Genomic DNA, 26,195 nt, shown 5'->3' on the forward strand with positions numbered 1-26,195 from the left:
TGGTTTTGTGTGTTTGTGTGTGTGTGTGTACCTGTGTGTCTGTATGCATGTGTCTGTGAGAAAACCTAAGAGAAAGAATATGAAAATAAAAGTAGATTGAGGGGGATAAAAGAGAAAAGGAAGTGTTAATATGATGAAAATACATCACTTTTGTGGATGAAATTGGTGAAGAAGAAATAAAAATAGCTCACAATGGCACACTTAAATTAGTGATAAGGTATCAAGGCAGATTGGCAATAGTATCTAACTATAGCTGAGGTCTTTATAAAATTACTTTGCAAACTTACTATACTTGGTAATAAAGTTTTGTTAATCAAGGGAGATAGGAAATACAACATTCAAGAAGGTGATCAACTAAGACAGTGCACATAAACAATCACATTGCCAAATGGTGGATGATGCTGGTACAGAAGGAGGGCCCAGAGGACCCGGGGGCCCAGGACTAGGAGGCCATGGTGGAGGCTTTAGGGGCCTCGGTCATGGTCAAGGCCTTGGCCATGGTCGAGGCCGCAGGGCTCGTGGAGGTAAAGCTGAAGACAAGGATTGGATCCCCGTCACCAATCTGGGCCGCCTGGTTAAGGACCTGAAGATCAAGTCCCTGGAGGAGATCTACCTGTTCTCTGTAGCTAGAGTTTTCTTGCCTGGCCCACAGTCAGGACAAATCTCAATCACCCGCCAGTCCCACAGCCACTCAGAGCCAACCAAGTAAACACAGAGACTTATATTGCTTACAAACTGTATGGCTGTGGCAGGCTTCTTGCTAACTGTTCTTATAGCTTAAATTAATCCATTTCCATAAATCTATACCTTGCCATGTGGCTCATGGCTTACCAGCATCTTCACATGCTTCTTGTCATGGCGGCGGCTGGCAGTGACTCCTTCCGCCTTCCTGTTCTTTCTTTTCTCCTCTCTGTTAGTTCTGCCTATACTTCCTGCCTAGCCACTAACCAATCAGTGTTTTATTTATTGACCAATCAGAGTAATTTGACATACAGACCATCCCACAGCACTTTTCCCTTCCCATGAAGGAATCTGAGATCATTGACTTTTTCCTGGGCACATCCCTAAAGGATGAGGTTCTAAAGATCATGCCAGTGCAGAAGCAGAAGCAGGCTGGCCAGCAGACCAGGTTCAAAGCTTTTGTTGCTATTGGGGACTACAATGGTCATGTTGGTCTTGGTGTTAAGTGCCCCAAGGAAGTAGCCACTACCATTTGAGGGGCCATCATCTTGGCCAAGCTGTCCATTGGCCCTGTGCAAAGAGGCTACTGGGGGAACAAGATTGGTAAGCCCCACACAATGCAAAGTGACAGGCTGCTGTGGCTCTGTGTTGGTGCATCTCATCCCTGCTCCCAGAGACACTGGTATGTTTCTGCTCCTGGACCCAAGAAGTTACTGACAATGGCCAGTATTGATGACTGCTACACATCAGCCAGGGACTGAACTGCCACCCTGGGCAACTTTGCCAAGGCCACCTTTGATGCCATCTCCAATACCTACAGCTACCTGACCCCTGACCTCTGAAAAGAGACTGTGTTCACCAAATAGCCTTATCAGGAATTCACTGACCATCTTATGAAAACCCATACCAGAGTGTCTGTTCAGAGGACCAAGGCTCCAGCTGTGGCCACCGCATAAGGGTTTTTATACAAGAAAAATAAAGTGAATTAAATCTGTTATAAAAAAAATCACATTGCACACACAGGCATGTGCACACACACACACACACCTATATATAATGAAACACATACAATATATAATGTGCATAGTTAAAGAGTATATCTAACACTGTGCCCCAGACTCCACTGTAAAACAGAATTGGTAAGCTAATAGTCTGAAGAGGTCTTATTTGCCTTCAATTGACATAAGTAAAGATTTGGATATTTGAAGTTCTACAGATATTTCAAAGAAGAAGCTGATATGAGATGACATGGCTAAAAAAAAAATACTTTTGTGGAGCAAGAGCTCAAGTTCAATAAGGGACATCTAGAATGTTCTAGAAACAACAGAATATATTGCATCTGATAGAAACAAATGTGAGGTTAAACATCTTGTGTAGTTAAAGGGAGTTTTGTTCAGCTGTAAGGAAAGCTGAAATGATTTAAAGGAAAATGGGTACATCTGGAGATCACCATGTTAGATGAAAGCCACATCCAGAAAGACAACTACCACCTGTGTTCTAGAATATGTGTCAAGCTTCCTTGTCAGACTTTCTTTGCATGGCCAGGTTCCAAAAAATGATATGGAGACTTATTATTAATTATGAAAGCTTGGCCTTAGCCTGGGCTTGTTCCCAGCCAACTCTTATAACTTAAATTAACCCATTTCTATTCTTTCATTCTCTGCCATGTGGCCCTTTACCTCTCCTCCATTCTGACTGTCCAACTCCTGCTGCGTCTGGCTGGCTTAATCCCATGTGCCTCATATTCTTCTTTAGTTCTTCTCTCTTCCCAGAAGTCCCACCTAGTCTCCCCTGCCTCGCTATTGGCCATCTAGGTTTTTACTAAACCAAACATAAGGTGCCTTAGGCAGAGACACATCTTCACAATATACAAAAGGAATATCCCATAACAATAGTATATGCATGTATATACATATGTGTGTTTCTTTGTGTTTATTTCTTTTTTGTTGTTATTTTATTTTTTTATTTGTTTTCATTTTTCTTTATTAAGAAATTTTCTACTCCACATGCTATCCACAGACACCCCTCCTACCTCCTCCCACTTCCCAGTCCTCTTTCCCAAGCCAACCCACATCCCCACATCCCCAAAATCGAGGTCTCCCATGGGGAGTCAGCAGAGCCCAGCACACTGAGACTAGGCAGGTCCAAGGCCCTTCTCACTGCACCAAGGCTGTGCAAGGTGTCACACCACAGGACCTGGATTCCAGAAGTCTACCCATAGACCAGGGACAGATTCCCATCCCCCTGCCTGGGTGCCCCCCAAACAGTTTGAGCCAATCAACTGTCTTCTGTATCCAGAGGTCCTAGTCCAGTCCCATGGGGGCTCCACAGCCACCAGACCACAGTTCATATGTTTATTTCATGAATGTAGAAAGAAGTACGTGAGCAGAGAGGAAGAGATCTTTAACAGGTGGAAGGGAGAATGAAAGAGCAAGTGTAGTAACCTGTGACATGTAAGTTGAGGGAACTATGTGAGAGGAGGAAGGTAACCAGAAAGTGGGGACAGAGAAATAAGGGAGCAATGAGGAAATGCATGTATATACATATATGTATTAAAATACTGTGATCAAAAATAAAATGATCACTCTGGAGGTTGGTGGGTTAGTTTTTACAAAGTAAACTAACCCGTTTCTATTAATCTGTTTTGCCATATGTCTCATGGCTTTCCCTGTGCTCTACTACAACTTGCTACTCCAGCAGCTGGCTGGCTTCTGCCCCCAACTCCACCCTTCTTCTCCCTGTATCTCTGCTTGCATTTCCTGCCTGGCTCTATCCAGCCTTGCTATAGATGAAAGCAGCTTCATTATTAACCAGTGGTAATAAAATATATTCACAGCATATAAAGAGGTTATCCCACAGCATTTCCCCCTTTCTGTCTAATCAAAAAGGAATATCTTAACTTTAATATAATAAAATTATATATAACAAAACAGTTATCAAACAAGAATTATAGTTACAATATCTAGTCTATTTGTTTTTGGCAAAATTAAAGAAAATATTTTATCATCTACCCTATCTTTGTGAGTCTAAAGTTCATATCTAATTTATTTTTTCTCATAACTAAGGAAGGCTATAATTATAATTATCTAGTCTTCAATTTCATCAAAGGCCCCAGAATGAATATTATTTAAGTAAACAAAAAGTGCATTGCAAACAATTTTCAAAAATTCTAGAAATGACAGAGACATCTGGCTGCCTAGTTCCTCTGCAACATTGGGGCATCCATATTCAGCCTATAGGCCTAGAGTATCTGGCAGACTTTTTAGTGAAGCAGGAAATTTGAAGGACTGTCTCGCCTATTTTGGAAAAGTTTATCAGTTGCTTTCCTCTGTGTCCTGCAGAATGACTGGCAGTTTTTTTCTGTGAAATAGGAACCCTGAAAGACCATCCCGTCTTGTTTTGGCAAGGTTCAGAAGTCACTTTCCTATGAATCCTGCATGTCCAGTTTATACAGCATATAGTCAGTCAAGGCAAAAGCAGTTTTTTGCCCAAATGGCTGATCTTTCCAAAATGAAAGAAATCTCCTATGGAAGTTCTTTGATGCCCTTCATCCTTTTTGGAGTAATTGGGGCTGCCAGGAGCTTATGTTTCTCATTGTGGAGAAAAGTCTAAGTTTTCAAAACATTTTAAATTCCATATTCTTTAGGTCTTTGAAGCACTGAAGCATTGTCCATCTATCTGAAATATATCTTTGTATACTTGGATAATGTAACTAATATGGCTATAAATTTGACTATTATAGATGACTAAATATTAATCTGTATTTTTAATTAAACATTATATTTTTAGATGAGCTGCATAAATATAATACCTCAAACAGGAGTAGAAATATACATATAGTATAACAAAATTGACTTTAAATTTGTATCAATAAACTAAAGTCCATATCAATGTGAAATATATTGAGATTAACAGTTATTTTTTATTAAAACAGATTCAATAATCTACCTTTTTCCCATTAAAATAATCTACCCTTTTTTCATCATTTTTATACCATATCCATCTTTCTTCTTTAGATAGAGATTGACTGTGACCAATCACAATTTATAACTAACCCCCTCAAATAAACAATATTTTGGGAATTTGGTTGTAGTTTTCTAGACTAGTTCCTGTTGATTGGGGATGCTGGTAATCTTATGGAGAGCATGAGAAAATTTAGAATTATGGTCAAGTCCTAACTGGGGTATTTTGTGAAGCTGGTCCATCTTAGCCAGCATCCTTGAAGCTGTTTTGGATGCAGAACTCAGAGGAAACTGTAATAGAGGTGTATTGAAATGTTAGATCATCTGGGCCATCCATTTTTATTGGTGTCTGGTCCCCTTGCTCTGAAAATATATACACTTTTAGAGGTAATATACATATTGGTATTAATACAAATACAAATTGTACATTGTATACAAACAAGCCAAAGAAAACTTTTGGTTTGCCATGGTAGAAGAGACAGTTTGTCTGTTAACCTTCATTGTGAATTACGAGGTGATGTTAGGATTTTCCTGAAACCTCTTCTTAACTTTTATATTTTCCTAAGGAATCCTTTATAATCACAGCTTGGTTGATACACCTGAAATTCCAAAAAAAAATTTTAACTTGATAGTTTGGTTCAATGCCAAGAAATTAGAACATCAAAGGATTCAGGTAACTGAGTATCCAGGCTGACCCATGTTTTATTGTATCTGAAGAATTCTTAAGTAGTCTTTACTGTATGATTCCAAATTTATTGTATCTCCATGATAAGTAGTTGATATTTTTGCTCACCTTTTCACCAGATCATCACAATTTAGAAACATCAGAAGATAACATCTTAGAAATAATCAAAAGGAAAGATTATTCATCATCAGATATATACCCTATATATGGAAAGGGTTACAAAGCAAAGAGCAGTTTGTGCATAAATATAATTCACAGATCCAGCCCACAATAAATGTGAACTGGAGTTGGTCTTCAGTGAAGTTATAAAGAGAAAATTAACAGCCAGATACTGTGAGATGGCCAAAATTAGAAAATAAAGAGCCAATATATGTGTAATTAGCAATGTTTTAGCTTAATTTTCATAGAATCATTAACTTTGCAAACAGGTTTTGCAACCAATTATTAGAGACAGTGTGGTTGCACAGAAAGAATATTGTGACTAATTGGCAATCTAAGTAGGACAAAGTTTTAGCTATAGACCAACCTGATGCTATGCCTGAAAGCAAGTACTTGGGTCAGACTTAATAGCCAAACATATAAAATGAAAGAAATCCCAGCCAAGTAGTGAATATGCACAGAATGAAAGGAGTAAATGTGGTATCAGAGACAAAGAGAATGTGTGGATTCAAATAAATCAGAGCTGAGAAAAGTGAGGCATGCACCAGGCAGCTAAGGGATTATCTCAGAAGATCTAGTACTGCTCTTGCATATTACTTACTCTGTCTTATGGGAATGGTTTAAAAGTTTTTGCAAAGGAATGTTATATTCATAATCTGTATAAAATTTAATAGGCAGATTCTGCTCTGTTCACAGCAGATTGGGGGAATAAGAGCTTCATATAAATTCATCTAGATGATTTGACACAGATTGAATCAACACATTGAAGGGTGGCTATTGAATCATCACACCATTCTGAGGGAAGTTTCATGATTACTGTAAACAGCAATCTGTGCTAAATTCTCCACTGATCAAGATAGTTTAGTGTTGATTTGAATGGAACTACTAGAAGGTAAAACTAAAACATGATTGTGAGCTGTAGAGACAGGCAAAAAAGTTTGTCTTTAAGATATTTAAAATTCTATACTCGGATTAATTTTTAGAGAAATTAAAGAAAATCTAAATGGTACTAGGATTATAGCATTCCTATTGATTAAAAACATCAGTATTATAGATGGATATGATATAATACTAATTCCAGATTTTTTTCTGGAATTTTACTGAAATTTAAATTTTACTGAATTTACATTAAAATTTACCATTTTACTAAAAAATTAAAAAGTTTGTCCAGCATATACATGGAAATAAAAAAGGTCAAAATAAACAAAAAAAATCTCGACTGAAGAATACTGTTGTTATTAACATATTGAAATTCATCTATGCATATGCAAATTCTTAATAACTGCACTGTACTCTAAAGCAGCACATACTGTAAAACCTGAAGCTATCATCTTTCCTACTTTGTGATACTTTACATGTATGATAGTTTGAATATATAACTAAGCAATGGTATTTATGGACCATATTACTATATGACCTCATCTCACAATATGTCAGAATTCCACTCTGTTGGAATATTGTCCAGGAATGAAGTCATGTGAGGAGAATTCTGAGTGCTTGTGAGAACACTCTAAGAAAACAAGACAAAAGTTTTGTCACATAAGTTTCTTCAAAATGAGAAGTTGTTTTGGGGATCTATTTGCCTGCTCCTCCCAGGTGTATTGGCTAGGAGTGAGTTTACTTCAGATTACTCATTATTGCTTGCTGTTGTTATTCAATTAAGCACTTAAACTATGCTTTATATGTCTCTGTGGAAAAACATGCTTGTGCCACATATGGCTTGTTTTGTGATTGCATACAGCTTGAACTCCTGAGAACTTTACTCATGTGACCTTTCTTAACCCTCAGGATATAAATTGTTTGAGCCTCTGAATAATGTTGGCTATTGCATGAGAATTCAGTCTGCTTCATTTATCAGCTCCATCCTCCCAGGTCCCACCACCTCTAGAGTGGTGGCACACCATAGATGAATTATCTACCCATAAGAAAACAGTAAAACAACAATAAAAAATCTAAAAGATAACATTAAAAAATTCACCTTCTTGGAGCAATGCTTATTAAGCCAAATCTTTTAACACAAAATCATAGTATATCAATGCACCAAATTTTTCCAGTTGCTGTTAATAACATGCAAGACATGAGTGCTAGTCTTCACTTCTATCATCATGGGTTAGATTTTTCTGATACTCTAGACACATGGAACTATACAAACAGTATGAACTCTCATGTATCTAGTTTACTCAATGCTACTTTGACACTGTATGAGTTAATCAATATTTTAAAGTTATATGTACTATTCTATTTATGTTAATATGACATAATTTGGTCTCCAGATTTGAATATGGGAATTAAACTACTATCTATATTCTGTTGTTGCCCAACTACTCTTCTGGTTGGAGCCTGCTCTGGAATGTGATCAAACTATCAGATGTCACACTGTTAGAGCAAATTAACTTTCCTTCTCCCATCAGCTATCAAATTCCAGTAGCTCTTCAATGACTTGTGGAATTCCATGCCCACCTCCCTACTTCTATGCTGGGATTTAATCTGACTGGGCTTGCCAAGATTCTGTGCATGCTGTTATTATTTCTACGAGCTTATTTATATGTGCAACTTTCCTGTTGTGTTTGGAAAACATTGATTCCATAAAGTTATCTACCACCTCCTACTCTTACAACCATCCCATATCCTTTTCCATGAAGATTTCTAAGCATGGGGTAAGAAAATGGTGTGAAAAGTCTCATTTAGGCCTGAGAACTGCACAGTTTCTTATTCTTCAAATGTTGACCAGTTTTGTGTCTCTTTGATTTTTGACATCTACTGAAAGAAGTAGCTGCTTGAATGACTGTGAAGAAAGGCACTGATCTATAGGTATAGCAATAAGACATCAGTAGCCATTTTAACAATATCTATTTAGCACAATAATAGTATTTGTCTTTGCCTTAAGACCTAGCCCTATCTAGCTACAGGTACTAGGCCCCATTAATAATGGCAGGTATGAGTTCTAACTCGTGGACTGGGCCTTAGTCAAATAAGAAAGTGGTTGTTTACTCTCGTATCATTTATGCCATTTTTGCATCACCAGGCATATCTTGCTAGTCTAGTCATTATTGTAGCTTAAGGTGAGATTGATGATTACTTTCCTCCTCCATTAACATGCAAAACATCTTCCAGCACCATGGAAGTTAGACAGTAGAAATGAAGCTTCCAGGAAGCTCATGGTTTGATTTATCTATGTTTGATGATTCAAATATGTAGAGTCTTCATTAGTAGGACCTTACTGTCAAGTTCTAGAGGGTAACCCAGAGTATTGGTAATAGTCTGTAATTCTGGGGGAGTCAAAAGGATGCCACTGTCCAAAGGCTCAAAAAGAGATAACCCGTTCTTAGCACTGGGATTTTTACTTGCTTGCCTGTATATTTTAACAACCCCGGCAATTGTAAGTTAACTCCAACAAATCTGTATATATATATATGTGTGTGTGTGTGTATACATATATATGTATATGTATGTGTGTATTATATACATATATATGTGTGTGTAGATAGATAGATAGATAGATAGATAGATAGATAGATAGATAGATAGATGCATTTTAACAAGCTTCTACAGTATTAAGGTTCCATGTGACTTTTACAAAGCCCTTTATTATTTCTCATTCCTTAACATATTTTCTCCTCTCTATGCTGCCCTCGCACAAACACCCTATTTATTCCTTCCTATTTCATTATTTACTCTTCCCCCTTTATAACATTCTATTCTATGCCCACTCCCTTGAGAGATCCTTCTATGGTCCCTTTCTAGTTTCCAAACCTCTATTTGTATTCCAAATAGCTAAAGAATCAAAGCTAATATCCACAAATGAGAGAAGACATGAAATGTTTTTCTTTTAGGGTCTAGGTTAACTCAGCTGGGATGACCTTCCCTCTGCCCCCGCCCCCATCCACTCTTCCTCTGTTTCTGTTCAGAAAGGGAAAGTCGTCCAATGGGTGTCAACAAAGCATGGCACATCAATTTGAGGCAGGACCAACCTTCTTCATTTTTCTTAATGGCTGAATAATACTTTAATATTTAAGTGTACCGTATTTTCATTATTCACCAATCAGGTGGTGAACATTTAGGCTGCTTGCAATTCTTGGTTGTTATGAATAAAGCAATAATGAACATAAAAGAGAAGTTATCTCTAAAGTAAGATGTAGAGACTTTTGAGTATGCCTAAGAGTGCTATACTTGAACTCAGTGGTGAAACTATTTCCAGCCTTTGAAGGACCTTCTACACTGATTTCCACAGTAGTTGTACATATTTACATTGAATCATTCATCAGTGAATAAGTGTTCATATCATTTCCATAAATACACATTTGTTTTCTGTCCTTATGCCTTCCTTCCTTTCTTCCTTTTATTTCTTTCATCTCTTTCTTTCTTTCTTTCTTTCTTTCTTTCTTTCTTTCTTTCTTTCTTTCTTTCTTTCTTTCTTTCTTTCTTTCTTTCTTTCCCTTTCTTCCTTCCTTCCTTCCTTCCTTCCTTCCTTTCTCCTTTCCTTCATTTCTACTTTTCCCTGAGAGCTAATGGTTTCAACCATCATAAAAATGTTTCTCAGTCATTTATTTTCCATCTTTTGAGAATTCTGTTTAATTCCATACCTCACTTTTAAAATTTGATTTCTTAGTTGATTGGGAAAGGATCTGGAAAGACTTGGGCAAGGGGGGGAAATATGATCAAAATATATTTAAATCTAAAAATTATTTTAAATAATAAAAATAAAATACAATAAAATTCATTGCACAGTAAACCAATAGAAAGTATTTGATTTCTGAATCTTTAGGTGGGCTTTTTGTTTGTTGTTTGGTTGGTTGGTTGGTCGGTTGGTTTTCTTGTTCTTGGTCTTTGAAATTCAGCAACTAACCCCATCAGATGTGTAGCTGTTGAAGATTCCCACACACACACAATTTCATTTTCTAGGCTGCCTTTCCCTTGAAAAATTGTGTCCTTTTCTGCACAGAAGCTTTTTAGTTTCATTTAGCAGCATTTGTCAATGTTTGGTCATAATGATTGTGCTACCAGAGTTCTGTTCATAGAATCATTTCCCGTGCTATTGAGTTTGAACATATCACTTTTTTCTTCTCTCAGATTTAGGGCATCAGATCTTATGCTGACTTATTTTCAGCTGACTTTTTTGGCAGATGAGAAATAAGGATTGTTTCAGTCTCCTTCATGTAGCTATTGAGTGTGACTAGCACCATTTATTAAAAACGCTGTCTTGTCTTCAGTGTATAATTTTGACTTCTTGTCAAAATGTCAGGTGGACATATATTTATATGTTTATGGACTTATATCTGGTACCTAAATTCTGTCCCATTGATAACTATGTCTGATTTTACACCAATACCACAGTGCTTTTGTTGCCAAAGCTCTGTATTATTACGTAAAGTTGAGAATGGTGATTCTTCTATAAGTTCTTTTATTGTTAAGTATTATTTTTGTTATCCCGAGTTCTTGTTCTTTCCATATACAGTTTAAGGTTATTTCTTAAATTCTTATGAAGAATTAAATTGAAATTTCATGAGGATTGCATTGGATATGTGAATTGCTTTTCATAGGATGGTTATTTCCACAACATTAATCCTGTCAGTTCATGAACATGGGAATTCTCTTTATTTTGTGATGGCCTCCTCAGTTTCTTTCTTCAGCACCTTAGCATGAGTACTAATCAAGTCTTCCCTAGTCTTATTCATCATAAAATTGTTTTCAGGTTATTGTAAAAGAGATGGTTTGCAGTATTAGTCATTGTATGTTAGTAGTCAGTATGCTAGTCATTAGTGTGTAGCAATGCCACTGATTTTTATGTGCTAATTATGCACCCCACTGCTTTGTTGATCATATTTATCTGTAGGAAGAATTTTCTGGAACAATTTTTAGTGTCTTTTATGTACAGAATCATACCATCTACAACTAAGTGTATTTTGGCTTCTTTTCCTTTTTGTGTCCTCTTTATCGCCTCCATTTGTCTTATCACTCTAGGTAAGACTTCAAGCATTGCAGTGAAATCTAATAGAGAAAGTGAGCATCCTGGTCTTATTACTTATTTTAATGGAAATGCTTTTTATTTTTCTATTTATTTAGCATGATGCTGGCTCATGGATTTGTTGTATATTGCCTTGATTACATTGTTACATGCCACCTGTATTGCTAAATTCTTCAGGAATTGTATCATGAAGTAATACCACGTTTTATCACAGGCCTGTTCTGCATCTAATACTTTGATTATGTGGTTTCTGTCTTTAAGTCTGCTTACATTATATGTATTATTTTTTAATTAAAATCATCTCATTTCATTTTCTTCCTTCCAACCTATTCCATGTATCCCTATAAAACTCATTCCTTCTTTTTCTTTGTTGTTGTATATAAATACCACCAGATTATCCTGTTTAGTGCTGCTTATATGTGTATGAATTCAAGGTTGACCATTTGTAATTGGATAATCAATTGTGGGGCTCATCCCTTCGAAGGACTAATTATCCCATTCTCAGCAGTCCTTACTTGCCTGAAGGTCTTTGTTGGGGGGTGGAATCCCATGATATTTTCCCCTTTGTCAATATCATGTCTATGGTGCTGTTATTTTTCAAGTCCTGTTAGGCAGCCATACTGTAGAGATATCATGGACGATGCTTCCCTAGTATTATGAGGAAACAATATCACAGCAAACTTACCAGTCCTCTGCATCTTAAGCTCTGTCCAGTCCATTTTCTAGGATAGTCCTTGAGTCTTAGGTGCAGAAGTTGTGTTGTTGATTCATAATGGATACATAACTCAAAAGGGGTATGGGACCTAATCATCAGTTATTCTCTGTGTTTTGACCAGCTGTGTTCTTTCTTTAATGTCTTTCTTCCACTGCCAACACTCACTTCTTTGATGTGGAGTGAGAGTCCCCAATTCTATGAGTGTAAGTTTTTACACAGCACTTAGGGGTTATGCTCATCTATTAAGGTGGCAGTAGAAGGTCCTCTTCTCAGATCCACGACCTCACTATCCTCTAAAAGTTGGGGAGGTATCCAGAATCAGACAAGACTTCCCTCCTGTGGATGGGCCTTACGTCCGATTAGGCACCTATTGGTGTGCCACTATTTAAGCTTTAAGTATATCTTGCAATGCTGGTCATTTTTGTGATCCATAGGTTCCAAAGCTGGCTAGGACAATTGATTGCTTCTCTCCTTTGGTATCACGTATGGTGCCTCATGGTGCCATGAAAACTATTCCTCAGGGAGAAGGTTTATAGGTCAGATCTAACTTGAATGTTCCAAGCCCTATGTCTGAAGTGCATGATGTCTTCAGCAATGTGGGTTTATATCTTCAACTTCTTGGAGGTAATCACAGGCAACAGCAATAGCCTGTGTTGTTTGAGGAATCTCATAGACTATCTTGACCAACAACTGGAAGGGTTTCTTGCTGTCAGGATGCAGGCCACTGTTACTGTCTTCTTACTTTTGCAAAAGCTTCATTTTATGAGGTCCCCTTGCCAGTTGTTGGACCTAATTCCTGTAAAATTGTAGTCCTATTCAGAAAGTATTTTCCTTTATCTTTATCTTTTAGGCTGCTTCCTGTACTTCCTTCTATTGGATTTTAGGTTTCAAATTGTGGCCATTACTCCATTTAGAGTTAGTTTTAATGTAAGGTACACTGACCCATTCCTGGGATGGTGCTAGCTTTATCATGGTGGATAATCCATAATCTGCTCTTGTACTTGGTTTGCATGCATTTTAGCTAGACTTTTTGCATGTACATTCACTGGAGAGATTGAGCTATAACTTTTTCTTGGATATTTGTCTAGTTTTTGTATCAGCATGATACTGGATTCATGAAAAGAATTTTGATCTGTCACTTTCTTTCCCATTTTACAGACTAATTTGAGGAGTACAAATGTTGCTTGACTTTGAAACTGTTTCTCTCTGATCCTAGGTTTTTTTGAGTTTGGAGACTAAATTTCTGCTGCTTTCTCATGTTTTAATGGGGGTTTATTTAAATTACTTAATTTATTTTAATTTCATTTGATAGTCCACATATAATCTGTGAATTCATCCATTTCTTTTAAATTATCTCGTTTGTCAATGGGTATCTGTAATCCAGTTTTTGTTGTAGCACTTTTGATAACATCAAAGAAATAACATCAACTTGTATCCATCAACAAATGAACAGATGTCAATAGTGATGTGTACGCAGTGAAAACTAGTCAGTCCTTAAAAGAAATGAAATTCTATCGTTTTTAAAACCTCATAGAACATTGTAAGTTAAATAAACCACACACAGAATGCTAAAACCTGCATGATCTTATTCATATGAGAAACAACAAACAAAAAAATGGTGTCATGAGAATAGAGAAGGAAGAATGAGACAATTTGAGTAAATTAATGGTCCAATTTAAAAGAACATGCTCAGAATATGGTCCAATAATGGAGTCAGGTGAGATTTCTGACTCAACAAATCAAGACAAGAGTCTTGTGACCTCAGTTTCTTCAAAAATGCCCAGCTTTTTTTGGATCATGTAGCTTGTCTGCCATGTGCAACCTGTCTACCATATGTGGCTTGCCTTTGTGATTGTACAGGTTACTCACGTGATTCCTCTTACCCTGGAAAGTATAAATTGCCTGATGCTCTGAATAAAGTTGGCTGTTGCATGAGACGTTGATTTGCTCCACTCTCCCAGGTCCTACCACTTCTAGAACAGTAAACAGTAGTTCTTGTTACACAGAAACAAAATGTAGATAAGATTGACAGTGGCCAAGCTTGTGGGGCTGGGGGAGGATGCCTACAGATGATGAGTTTCTGTTTAGACTGATAAAAATGCTTTTAAAATTCACACATGTGCTGTGATTGATTGATAAATTCATTTGTAAAGTGTCCCAATGATGAGTACTTGTTCTCTATTCGGGGTTTTGGGGTTGCATAGATCCTTGTTTACTGTGGTAGGACACTCAGAATCATTAGCATCTTATAGAATGGAAAAGGCAGTTTCTGTGTTCTCGTAGGAACCTCTGTTTGTGCTACCTAGAATAGTAAGCCTCCCAATGATTCAACTATTCATTGTAGGTTTTCCAGACAAAAATATTCTGTGCCTGTGTCCATTTAGGCTTCTATGAATAGTTGAATAGCAGCACTCATTCATGGTCTCTACATCAGCTACTGCCTTCAGGTTCCTGCCTTGTTTGAGTTCCTGTCTTGTTTGAGTTCTTGTCCTGACTTCCCTCAATGATGCACTGCCATGTGGAAATGTAAGCCAAATAAACACCCCCATCAATAAAATAAAATAAAAAGAGTATATGTTGAAATTGATAAAGATGTTTTAAATAATGAATCAACCAGTAAAAATACTAAAATTAAATAGTGCTGAACACTGAGAGTAATCAGAATATATTATATACATGTATTCAATTTTCAATGAATACCTTTGTAAAAATCATTTTAAAAATTCAATAGTTTTGTAGCTGGAGAGTTTTCTCTCTGGGTCCCGCTAAGCCCCGGCAGTCTGACAGCCCACTTATAAAATAAACACACAGACGCTTATATTATTTAAACTGGTTGGCTTAATGGCTCAGGCTTCTAGCTATCTAGTTCTTACATCTTAAATGAATCCATTTCTATAAATCTATACCTTGCCACATGACTTGTGGCTTACCGACATCTTCACATGCTGCTTGTCATGGCGGTGGCTGGCAGTGTCTCTCTCTGCCTTCCTGTTCTCTCCATTCTCCTCTCTGTTAGTCCCGCCTATACTTCCTGCCTGGCTACTGGCCAATCAGTGTTTTACTTATTGACCAATCAAGCAACGCATTTGACATTCAGACCATCCCACAGCATAGTTTGGGGCTGGAGAGGTGGCTCAGTGGTTAACAGAATTGGTAGCTCTTCCAGTGGTCCTGAGTTCAATTCCCTGAGTTCAATTCCCAGTAATCACATGGTGGCTCACAGCCATCTGTAATGGGATCTGATGCCCTCTGCTGGCATGCAGGTGTATATGTAGATAGAGCACCATATACATAAATAAATCTTTTTAAAAATAATGTACATTCTTGTTTTGCCTGCATGTGTTTCTGTGTGAAAGTGTTGGATTCCCTGAAACTGGAATTACAGAGAGGTTTTAGCTGGGAATTGAACCTGGGTTCTTGGGAAGAGCAGCCACTGCTCTTAACTGCTAAGTTGGCTCTCCACACCAAAATAAAGAAATCTTTTAAAATTAAAAAAAAATTAAATACTTCTTGGAACTTAATGATGAATTATATTAAAACCCATCATATATATAAAATGTATAATAAAATTATTTTTACATGTGAGGGGTAAACATTAAAATAAAAAAACCATAAATTTAAAGAAAAAGTCTTAAATAATTGAACTTGGAAAGAAAAGAGTAAATATTAAAGAGTTATGCATTAAAGATGCATGCCATGAGAAAGAACAAAAGAATAGATCCCCAAACGGCGAATAAGATAAGAAGAGTAAGTTATGATTCAGACAATTAATCTACAGCTGAGAAGCTAAGTGAGAGAGGAGCAAACTTGGAGAAAAAAACAGGGTAATTTAAAAAGATCTCTGAAAATATGGAAGTAATAGATTTGACAAATGGTTTGTGGAAATACATCTAACCAAGAGATTAATATTCAAAAGGTATTGAAATACTTATAGCTTTAAGCACCATGTGTATACAAAAGAATGCTCACTGTTCTTTCTAATTGTTCATCCATTTCATAGGCACTGAAGGTATCAATTAAGCATGAACTAATCTTTTAATGAATTTATTATTGATGAAGAATGTAGACAAGTGCAGGATGCATGTAATGACTATTTTTATTGTCAGTTTGACTGGATAGAGGGAGGCCAGGGAGACTTGGGAAGCATGTCTTGAGTGTATCTTTTTCCAGAAATGAGAGACCAATTCAAATGTGACTACGTTGTTAGGAGGTAGGAGTCTATAATAGGGAGCTGAGCTGGACAAAGTAGATGTATGTTGAAATGAATGTGTGTGGACACCAGGAAACAAGAAAGGGGCCTCTGAGAGGCTGAAATAGCCACTTTAAGAGGGAGGGGCAGAGAAAATGATATAGCATGTCACATGAAAGTAGAAGGAAAATATCAAGGCCAGAAGGACTTGAGTGGAAATGGAGAGCAGGGAGATGAGGAAAATCGGAGACTAAGTGTGTGTGTGGGGGGGCGGGGGGGGGGGGAATGGATGGGCTGAACAAGTGCCATGAGAATGTCAGAGAAAATCTATTATTTTTGCAAGTTAATTCAAAATGTATAAAAGAACACAAATAGTAAGTTGCAATGGATACATAAACCAACAACACACCAGCTTGTTACCATCATCAAGTGACAATATCTCCCGGGTCCGCACACTCCCTCCTACCTAAACACGCATGTATAAAAGTTATAAGCTAGGATGCCGGGCGGTGGTGGCGCACGCCTTTAATCCCAGCACTCGGGAGGCAGAGCCAGGCGGATCGCTGTGAGTTCGAGGCCAGCCTGGGCTACCAAGTGAGCTCCAGGAAAGGCGCAAAACTACGCAGAGAAACCCTGTCTCGAAAAACCAAAAAAAAAAAAAAAAAAAAAAAAGTTATAAGCTAGGATCTGCATATGAGAAAGAACAGGTGTTATTTGTCTTTCTGATCAGAGTGGCCATTCTTCTTTGTGCCCTTCATGTTCATAAGTTGCTTTTGTTAACGTCTATTTTACTTACTGTCTTTTCTTCGTGAATTCTAACCAGGGATACCTGCTTCCTCCTCCACCGACTTCCCCCCCTCTTTTGTACATGACTCCCAGAGCTTGGCGGCACTCCAAGCACAATGAAATCATGAAGAGATCATCACCACCCATCCCAATTTAACACACTATTCACCACCGTGCCTGGCATCCCCTTTCCATCTCTCCCTTCACACCATTCACGTTTAGTTCTAAGGCAAAATAAACTTGGCATTGTACGTGGGCAACCTTTCTTCCCCGCTCTCCCCTCTTAACCATTGCTCCTCACCCACCCCACCTCTCCCAGCGCTAAGGGGCTTGTGAGAGGAGATTAAACTAATCCCATCCATCCACAAGCTCACTAAGCGGGTCCTGAGTGGAGTCCAACATTCCTGCTTAGCCAAAGAGGCTGAGGGGGAGGAGGAGAATTAATGCACCAGTCAGCACTCCACAGTAATAACTTTTCCATGAAAATTCTTTCCTTTTCAATAATTCCAGACAAAGTAAAGAGAAAGTAAGAAGCACGGTGTGTGTGTGTGTGTGTGTGTGTGTGTGTGTGTGTGTGTGTGTGTGTGTGTGTGTGTGTGTGAAGGAGGGAATATAGAAACAATTTTCTTCTTTTCTTTACTGGGTAGAAGTTATGAACCTGGTATGTTGGCAACAGCACACATTTTTAAGTAATTTAATCGACCCCCGTTCTTCACAAAACAGGAAAGAGTTTGTAAATAGCCAACATTTAAGTGGTTTTGGATTGGCTCGTTTGCTAATTAATACTCAAGAAAGTAGAATTATAAAGACTGGGCAAGAGTAGGGCGATGTGAAGGGGTTTGCCTGCAGCATACTGATGTCTGTGTCGGCAGCTTCAGTTCTGGGCGACAAGGAGAGTCTGAGTCCTTACGCCATCATCAGTCCTTGTCCTTTTCTCATGTCTTTACCTTTGCTTGCTCACCCAGTGTGTTTAAGCTACAATAGAAGCCAGAAAAAGAATAGATACCACTTGAATAAGTATGTTGGAGCCCCCCCCCCTTGGCTTCCTCAGTAGTTAGACTCTATGTTTATTTTTTCCAAAAGACTGATTTGAAATGCGTGTGAGTCTCAAAAGCTGAGGTAGGCAGAGGTAATCACTGCCAGTGGCTGTGTAGGGGGTAAGAAATTTCTATTCAAGTAAGGGTGAATGCCACTGGTGATGTTTAAAAAAATGTAGGAGGGGTTCAGGGAAAGTTTAGCTTTGGGGGTAAAATCCATGGTTTTTATTCTTCACATTCATTATTATGCCAAGGAATTTCATGTTGAAACGAAATGAAGAAAAAGCTTAAAATAAGCAGAGAGAGAGAGAGAGAGATCTCCAAAGACCCAGTTGAAAGGCTAAAGCCACACTGAACGAAGGAAGAATAGAAGTGAGATGGTGTCTTCTGCAATAAGTCCAGAGGGGCTTAATTTACTCTGTTAGCATTTAGCAGAAAGTGCTTCTCTGTCCCCACCTCCAACAAACCGGCCAAAAATGCATTGTATTCAGAAAAGCATTTAAACCACAGTTATGCAATGTCAGTCTTCCCAAACCTGGCAGTGAGTGGATCTTCCACAAATGCTCTCACAGTTTCCTAAGAAACTCAAAAAAGAAAACATCCAAGTACTTAATTTGGTTTTTATTTTGCATCTAAAAACTATATATGTATTTTTAGTTAGGCATACTGAGAAAATTCAGACCATTGTGAATCATTGTTTTCTTTTGGCTCTTCAAATAAACCAAAATAAAAAATCATTAAAAATTCAATTAATGTTCCCTGGACACTTATTCTCAGTAAATAACTGACCTTAAGATAAAATTCCATGAGCATACAGTTAGATAAATTATTTGGCATTATACTTGATTTTAATATTACATTTCTTAAATTTAAATATGTATTTACTCAGTCCAGGTCAAGAGAAAATGATTCTCAAGAGACAAATTTGGGAGAGAAAGAAAGGTCCAGTGAGTATCATAGGATAAAGAAATGGACACTTCACTTACATTCACCAGCTCACCACTAATGAATGGAGGATTCACAGATAAAATGTAGGAATAATGAAGGAAAAGGCTAACAGAGAAGAAGGTTGTTCAGGTTATTTGGGGGGAAGAACACAGATCTCCCTAGAATTTTAAAGTTGCTTCTTTTTCCTTCTTTCATGTGCTGGCATTTCTGGTGATGCGGCTGGTAATTGCTTCATACTCAAACAGAAGAGGGATTAGGCATATCTAGGTCATCCTTTTCTTATGTACCATAATTCGGGGCAACATGTTTTCCCAGCACCCCAAAGAGTTGAGCAGTGATAGAGAAGATACAATAGGAAGACTGATGTCAATCACTTTTATCCCATGGACCTCTGCAGTCAGGCATCTACAGGCCCAAGTGAAGGATGGATAAAAATAATTTTTAAGTGTGAAAAGCAACCAAGGCAATTGTAACTCACACATCCCAAGTGCTGCTACAGCAAAGTGAAGCTAATGATACATTGTCCAGTTGCGTGATCTATTGGTGAAATTATTAAGGCCACCCCACATAGTTAAAAGGGAGGTTTATTTAGTGGTGTAACTTACAAATGAAAGGATAGGTAGGTTGCAGGGTCTGGGAAAGACACAGCACAAGCTGGCAGTGTTCTCTGGAGAACTCTGCTAGGTCTACCTCCACTATCCAGGGTCCAGCGACCAAGAGAGCCTGCGCATCCGGATCTCAGGTCTTCAGGGTCCTCTCTTGGCCCCGCTTTGTAGGCGTGACAGTTACTGAAGCCTCAATGGTGGTTGGAACTTCCAGATCAAAGCTGGAATGGCTACCTACTACAGTGATCTCCACAGTTAGTGATTTTAAGTCAAGGAGAACATGTAAAACTGGGAGATTTATTTATGTCTTATTTAGGTTTATTTATTTATTTAGTAAGTAACATTGCTCCTTTTCTTTGAATTTAGAATGAGAAGAAGTAGTGGCATACCACAAAGATTGTTTCGGTCATATCCCATGTAATAAACACATGTAAGAAGCAATTTTTCTTTGGTTCCTCATGAAATATTAACATTTTAGGAAATTGGAAGTTTTATGAACTACATACATTGACCTGAAATGATACAGTTTATCATGAAATTTCATATCCAGTGTCCACAACTGTCTGGAAGAGGAAGAGAGCATCAACACTGTTGGTGAGGATTACAATGAATAAGCTGGCTAACTCGTTTTGTAGATCCCATGACGTGGTCTCAACCTTCCGAGCACTCAAAGTCAAGTTGCATGGCTTCTGTGATGTTGATCTTTTTTGTAGCTACAACTGGCTCTAAATCTAGTGGATACCTCACTCTCAATGTGACCTTGAATAGTCCTTGGGGATGGATGGGAGAAGCATCACAGAACTCTAATCACTCATCATGGATTACAGAGTAGTGTCTGTTTGACTTCCCACTTTAGTTTTTACTTCACTCTTCCATTTGTTTCTCATTTTCTCTCTCTCCCTCTCTTCTCTCTTTCTCCCACTTTCCACAAAAGTTCATTTTGTAACTCATGAGATAATATAGGCATGCAACAGTGAACATGACTATATTTCCCCTTGAATGTATAAAAAGAAACAAATGGAAAATGATTGATGAAGACATAATATGTTAGGTAGTAGTAAATACTTTTGGTGAGTTTGCGGTATATTTGTTTTACTTACAAGTGTACATGTTTATGTTTTCTCTCTTTTTTTTTTTTTTTGGTTTTTCAAGACAGGGTTTCTCTGTGTAGCTTTGCGCCTTTCCTGGAACTCACTTGGTAGACCAGGCTGGCCTCGAACTCACAGAGATCCGCCTGCCTCTGCCTCCCAAGTGCTGGGATTAAAGGCGTGCGCCACCACCGCCCGGCTACATGTTTATGTTTTTATGTGTGCTTATATGAGTGTACGTGCATGTGTGTGTGTGTGTGTGTGTGTGTGTGTGTGTGTGTGTGTGTGTGTGTACATGTGCCTGTGCTTATTGAGATCACAGGTCAATGCTGGGTCTCTTTTTTTGCTATTCCCACCTTGTTTTCTGAGATAGGGTATGTGAAATTCCAGCAAGTCCCAAGAATCATCCTATCTCTGCCTCCTCAATCATGAATATAAGTATATGAAACACCTTGCTGTTTAAATGCTGAAGATACAATCTCAGGTCTCTGGTGCTTCCATGGCAACATTTTATCAACTGAAAGATGTTTCTAGTCCCAAGGTAGACAAATTTCAGTGACAAGTAATATAAAGGATTAAGTGAAGCTTAGATGGTGCCATTTTACAGTAGTCAGGAAAGTCCTCTTAGATGAGGTGACATTTAAACACAGAATCAGTAGAAATGAAGAAGGGAATCCTGCAGGTGTCTGAACATGTTTCCTGTTTTTGAGGAACAGGAAGAATCCACCGTGCTTGGAGGAATGTAAGAAGTAGGACAGTGTGAAAGAGGTGATAAGGCATGAGGCTAGACTATAAGGGCCTTTGACAAAAAGGACTATGACTGAAGATAAGGAACCATTGCAAAATCCTGAACAAAGGAAGGAGGTATATAATTTCTCTTCTCAGGGATATATAGGATGACTGGATTAGTTTCTAGGGCTTGAGAGATGGCTCAGAGGTCAAGAGCACTGGCTGCTTTTCCAGAAGTCCTGAGTTCAATTCCCAGCAACCACATGGTGGCTCACAAACATCTGTAATGAGATCTGGTGCCCTCTTCTGGCATACAGGCATACATGGAGGTAGAACACTATGTACATAGTAAATAAATTAATCTTTAAAAGAAAAGTGTCTAGGGGTGAGAATGGGAGAACCCTGTCAGAGGACTGCCATGATACCCTGATGTCAGAGAATGTCATATAGCAAATGTAGAAATGTGAATGCACAGCTGGAAGAATCTTTAAGATGGGCAGGGATGCCCTAAGATCTTTTTAAAATATTTTTTTAGATTTATTCATTTTCTTTTGTGAGAGTGTTTTGTCTGCACTTATGTATGTGTGGATTAAGCACATTATTTATTAACTCTGAGTCACCAGTAATGCATCAATGTGGCATTAAGGAAAGAAATAAAAGCACTTCCCATTGGAGTCATTTAATCAAGAGAGAATCCAGTTTAGAATTCTCTACTTCACGATCCCTGTATCTTCCACCCTCTGTGTGACTATCATATGGGTCTGAATCTATGCCTATCTGAAGACTATCTTATTAATCTGTTTGTCCCCAGGTCTGTGTTTGCCCCTGTATGCCTGTCATCTGACTGTGTGTGCCAGTTCCTCACAAAAGGCTCTGCCTATTTTACAGAACAGCATAGAAAGCATCACATGTGAGGAGAATGTGATTCTTTACAGAAGTCTGTAACTGAGTTTTATAAGGGATTAAGTCACTGGTTCCAACTGGTGCCAAGTGATCCCGATAACAAACATCATTGTTTATCAACCAGTAAACATAAATCTTGCTTTTTCAACTTTTATTGTAAATTTTAAGAAGTTGATTTCAACTTCTGATTTTGCTGCTTTCAGCAAATGACACACATGTATTATCTGGGTCAAGGGCATAAAAATATATAATTTAAGATTATAGCTATGCACTGGCTTAGGTTGTAAAAGTTTGATTATTTTGGAAATCTAAGGCAGGTACAGTTGGTTGTTGCATTGTTCTCAAGAAGGCAGGTTAAACAAACAGTTTGAGTACACAATAGAAGTATGAAGTGACTTCAAGTTGCATTAACTCTGTCTGTGAGATCCAGTAACAGTTCAAGTCTCTTTGAATGCAAGAGATGTTTTATTTCCATTGCATCCCCACATAGGTGCACTCTGGAGGAAGCCAGAAGAAGGCATTGGATTCTCTGGTAAGAAAGTTATGAAGGATAGTTATGAACCAGCATCAGGGTGCTGGGAACCAAACCCAGGTCCTCTACAAGAGCAACAAGTGCTCTTAACCACCCACACATCTCTCCAACCTCATCAACAGATTTTTTTTAATTTAAGTGAAAAATAGAAAGTAGGTACATGAAAATATGATTCTAGACCTTAAAAAGAAGAGAAAGAAACTGAATATACTCTATAAAGGGTCAGTTGAGAGTCAAGAGCTATAAGGAGATCTCCTGTTTCACAAATGTCTGTGCATGATATTAACACTATGAGAAAATATTTAGATTCAGGTCAATTCTGCCTGTGACTCTTCCTAACTTCTTTTGCTTAGGAAGGTCACTTAATGTTTCTGTGGCTTGTGTTGCACATCCACGAAATGATGATAATAATAGTGCTCACACAATGAAGTGGCTGTGAGGATTTCCTTAGCTAAGCGCTTCAAGTATGGGCTTAGGATGTGAGTAAGGCCTTAGCTTGCTGTAGACAATAGGATTACTGACCTTATAAAAAGATTAAAGGAAATGCTATGCCCTTCTATCCTTCTGACATTGGAAGATGTGGAGCTCCACTTTTATCATGTAAAGAGGCAGAAAGGTCAAGGCTAGACATGGAATCTATTGGTGACTTAATCTTGAACATTCAGCCTTGAAAACTGTGAGAAATAAATATTAATTATTTATAAATGAACTGGTATCAGGTATTTTCAAATAGCAATGCAAGCAGATTAGGGCAAGTTCTTAGGACATTGCCTGGCATGAAAGTGCTCTACAATTGGGTGTTTGAATTTCCATTTCTTCCCCAGCTTCTAACAGATGGCTGAGGCTGGGTTGAAGGAATTGAAGACTGGTACTGTATTAGCAACAAAGTATAAATTTATGTCACCTGTGCTCAGTGGTAGAGTATTTGCCTAACATTAAAGGCCTCAGTCCTGCATAAATAAATAATAAAGTAATAAATTAATTAATATTTTAAAATTGAATAAACCACTTGACCTTTAGCCATAGACTATTAGTATTCTCTCAAAAAACAAATAACAATTCCATTAATCCAGGGTTCTCATAGTTAGAATAATCAACCATAATATTATGGTATTCTTTCAATGCTTAGATGCTTTAAATTTATGTTTCTATGCTTTAATCATTTTTCATTAAAGCTAGAAGAGTAGCTATCATGCAGTTAATTATTGAACTCCAGGTACCAAGTAACAGTGGAGATTTATCTCCTCTTCTGACACTCTAGAAACTAACATTTATAAAAGCCAATAATCAATAGTGGCAACATTTAGGAAGACTGCCTCAAGTAAACATTGTCTGATTCTTGGTCTGTTACATCTGTTTTCTCTCAGGAAAGATCCTTAGTCTATATGAATCTTGGGTCCTCTATGTGTGAAAGGTTAATAATAGTATCTTTCTCACAGTGTTTTGTTACATCAACCCTGAAAAACTGTTTGTGTTTTATACAAAGTTCACAACTTCATTTATAATTGCTTCCCGCAAGCTTCTCCCGACTGGTTGGAAGAAGAAGCTGTAAAAACAGCAGATGATAATTTATAACAAGTACAGTGATTAGAAAGAAAAAATGCATTTGCCAAAGTAGTCTATAAAAGGAAGAATTTCTAAAGATGTTTCAACGAGAATGCAAACTCCATTTCAACAAATAAAGATGGATCTGTTTATTCCACTCTAACAGAAGCAGTAATGAGGAAAATATTGCAGGATGTTTAATGATTAAATGTGTGTTTTGGCCAAAGTGAAAAACATTTAGATCAGGAAAGATAGTACCAGAACATAATTAGCTGAAATTAACTTCAATATCATTGATAATTCTGATAAATTTAGGACTTTGCACCTCTGTGAATCTGAGTGCTCGAGAGAATCAAAAAACCTTACCATGTATTTACCTGGGGAGTTATTATAAGGAATTGATGCTACCTGAGGGCATAGTCTAGGCAGGTCAGAATATTGAGAACCAAGAGAGTCTATGGACTTACAGTCCAAGGGTTCTCAAGCTAAGGGCTATGAAGAACCAGTACAGAGTTTCAAGTTCAAAGACAGGAAAAAGCTACTGTCCCAGGTCAAAGGCATGCAGGCAAGAGGAGTGTTTTCTTTCTTTTCCAACAAAATATTTTTATTAATTGTTTGGGAACTTCCTACAATGCACCCTGATCACATTTGCTTCCCATCACTCTCAGGTCTGCCTTACCATCGTTATTCCCCTCCCTCCCTCCCAACCCCCAAACAACAACAACAAAAAAAAAAAAACCCAAAAATAAAAAACCAGAAAACCAGCAAGTTCAATTTGTGTTGCTCATATACTTATTGGAGCATGGTCAAACTCCCAGTGGCCAGTTGGTGGCTGCAATACCCCATTCTCAATGACAGAGAGGTCATCCAGACAAAAACAAGTGGAGAAATGACTGTGAAATGTCATCATAAAGCCAATGGATCTGACAAAATTTGGAAAAAGTTCAACTGAATCATTAAAGAATAAAAGTTACTCTCGATGGCCTATGGAACTTTCTTTAAAACTGCCAGCATATTCGGACACAAACTAATAAAAATGTATGAAAGTTGTAATAATAATCCTTATCCTATTTGATAACAAAGGGAATAAAGCTGGATATTAACAACAACAGAAGTGATAGAAAGTCCTCAAAGACATGCAACTTAAGAACACACCACAGAATAAAAATCTGGACTGACAGCTGTGGAGCCTGTACAAGACTGCACTAGGCCCTCTGAATGTGGGTGACAGTTGAGTGGTTTGAAGTGTTTGTGGGTCCCTGGCAATGGGACCAGGACTTATCCTGGATGCACGAACTGGCTTTTTAGAGCCCATTCCCTATGGTGGGATACCTTACTCAGCTGTTAGGCAGTGGCGGGGGGCTTGGTCCTGCCCCAACTTGGTATGGCAGCCTGTGTTGAATATTCAAGGGAGGACTTACCCCATATGAGGAGGAATGGGGGTGGAATGGGGGAAGGAGGGGGTGCATGAGAAGGGGGAGAGGGGTGACAAGGGTTTGTTTGTAAAATGAAAAAAAAATTAAATAAAATATTTTTTAAAAATTGGTCAAGAGAAAAATCAAGAAGGAAATATTAACTTGCACTTCTATAATTGAATGATAGTGAGAACACAATATGTTAAAGCCTACAGGGTACAATAAAGGCAGTCTGAAGAGAAAAGTTTATA

The 26,195-nt window shown here is 37.9% G+C and overlaps 1 pseudogene; it reads left to right on the forward strand.

The window, feature by feature from the left end:
• The first annotated feature begins 388 nt into the window (after nucleotides 1-388).
• Nucleotides 389-1,637, forward strand: LOC102925287 (small ribosomal subunit protein uS5 pseudogene; annotated as a pseudogene).
• The last annotated feature ends 24,558 nt before the right edge of the window (nucleotides 1,638-26,195 follow it).

Source organism: Peromyscus maniculatus, chromosome 12 (genome assembly GCF_049852395.1).
Source record: "Peromyscus maniculatus bairdii isolate BWxNUB_F1_BW_parent chromosome 12, HU_Pman_BW_mat_3.1, whole genome shotgun sequence".
NCBI lineage: Eukaryota > Metazoa > Chordata > Mammalia > Rodentia > Cricetidae > Peromyscus > Peromyscus maniculatus.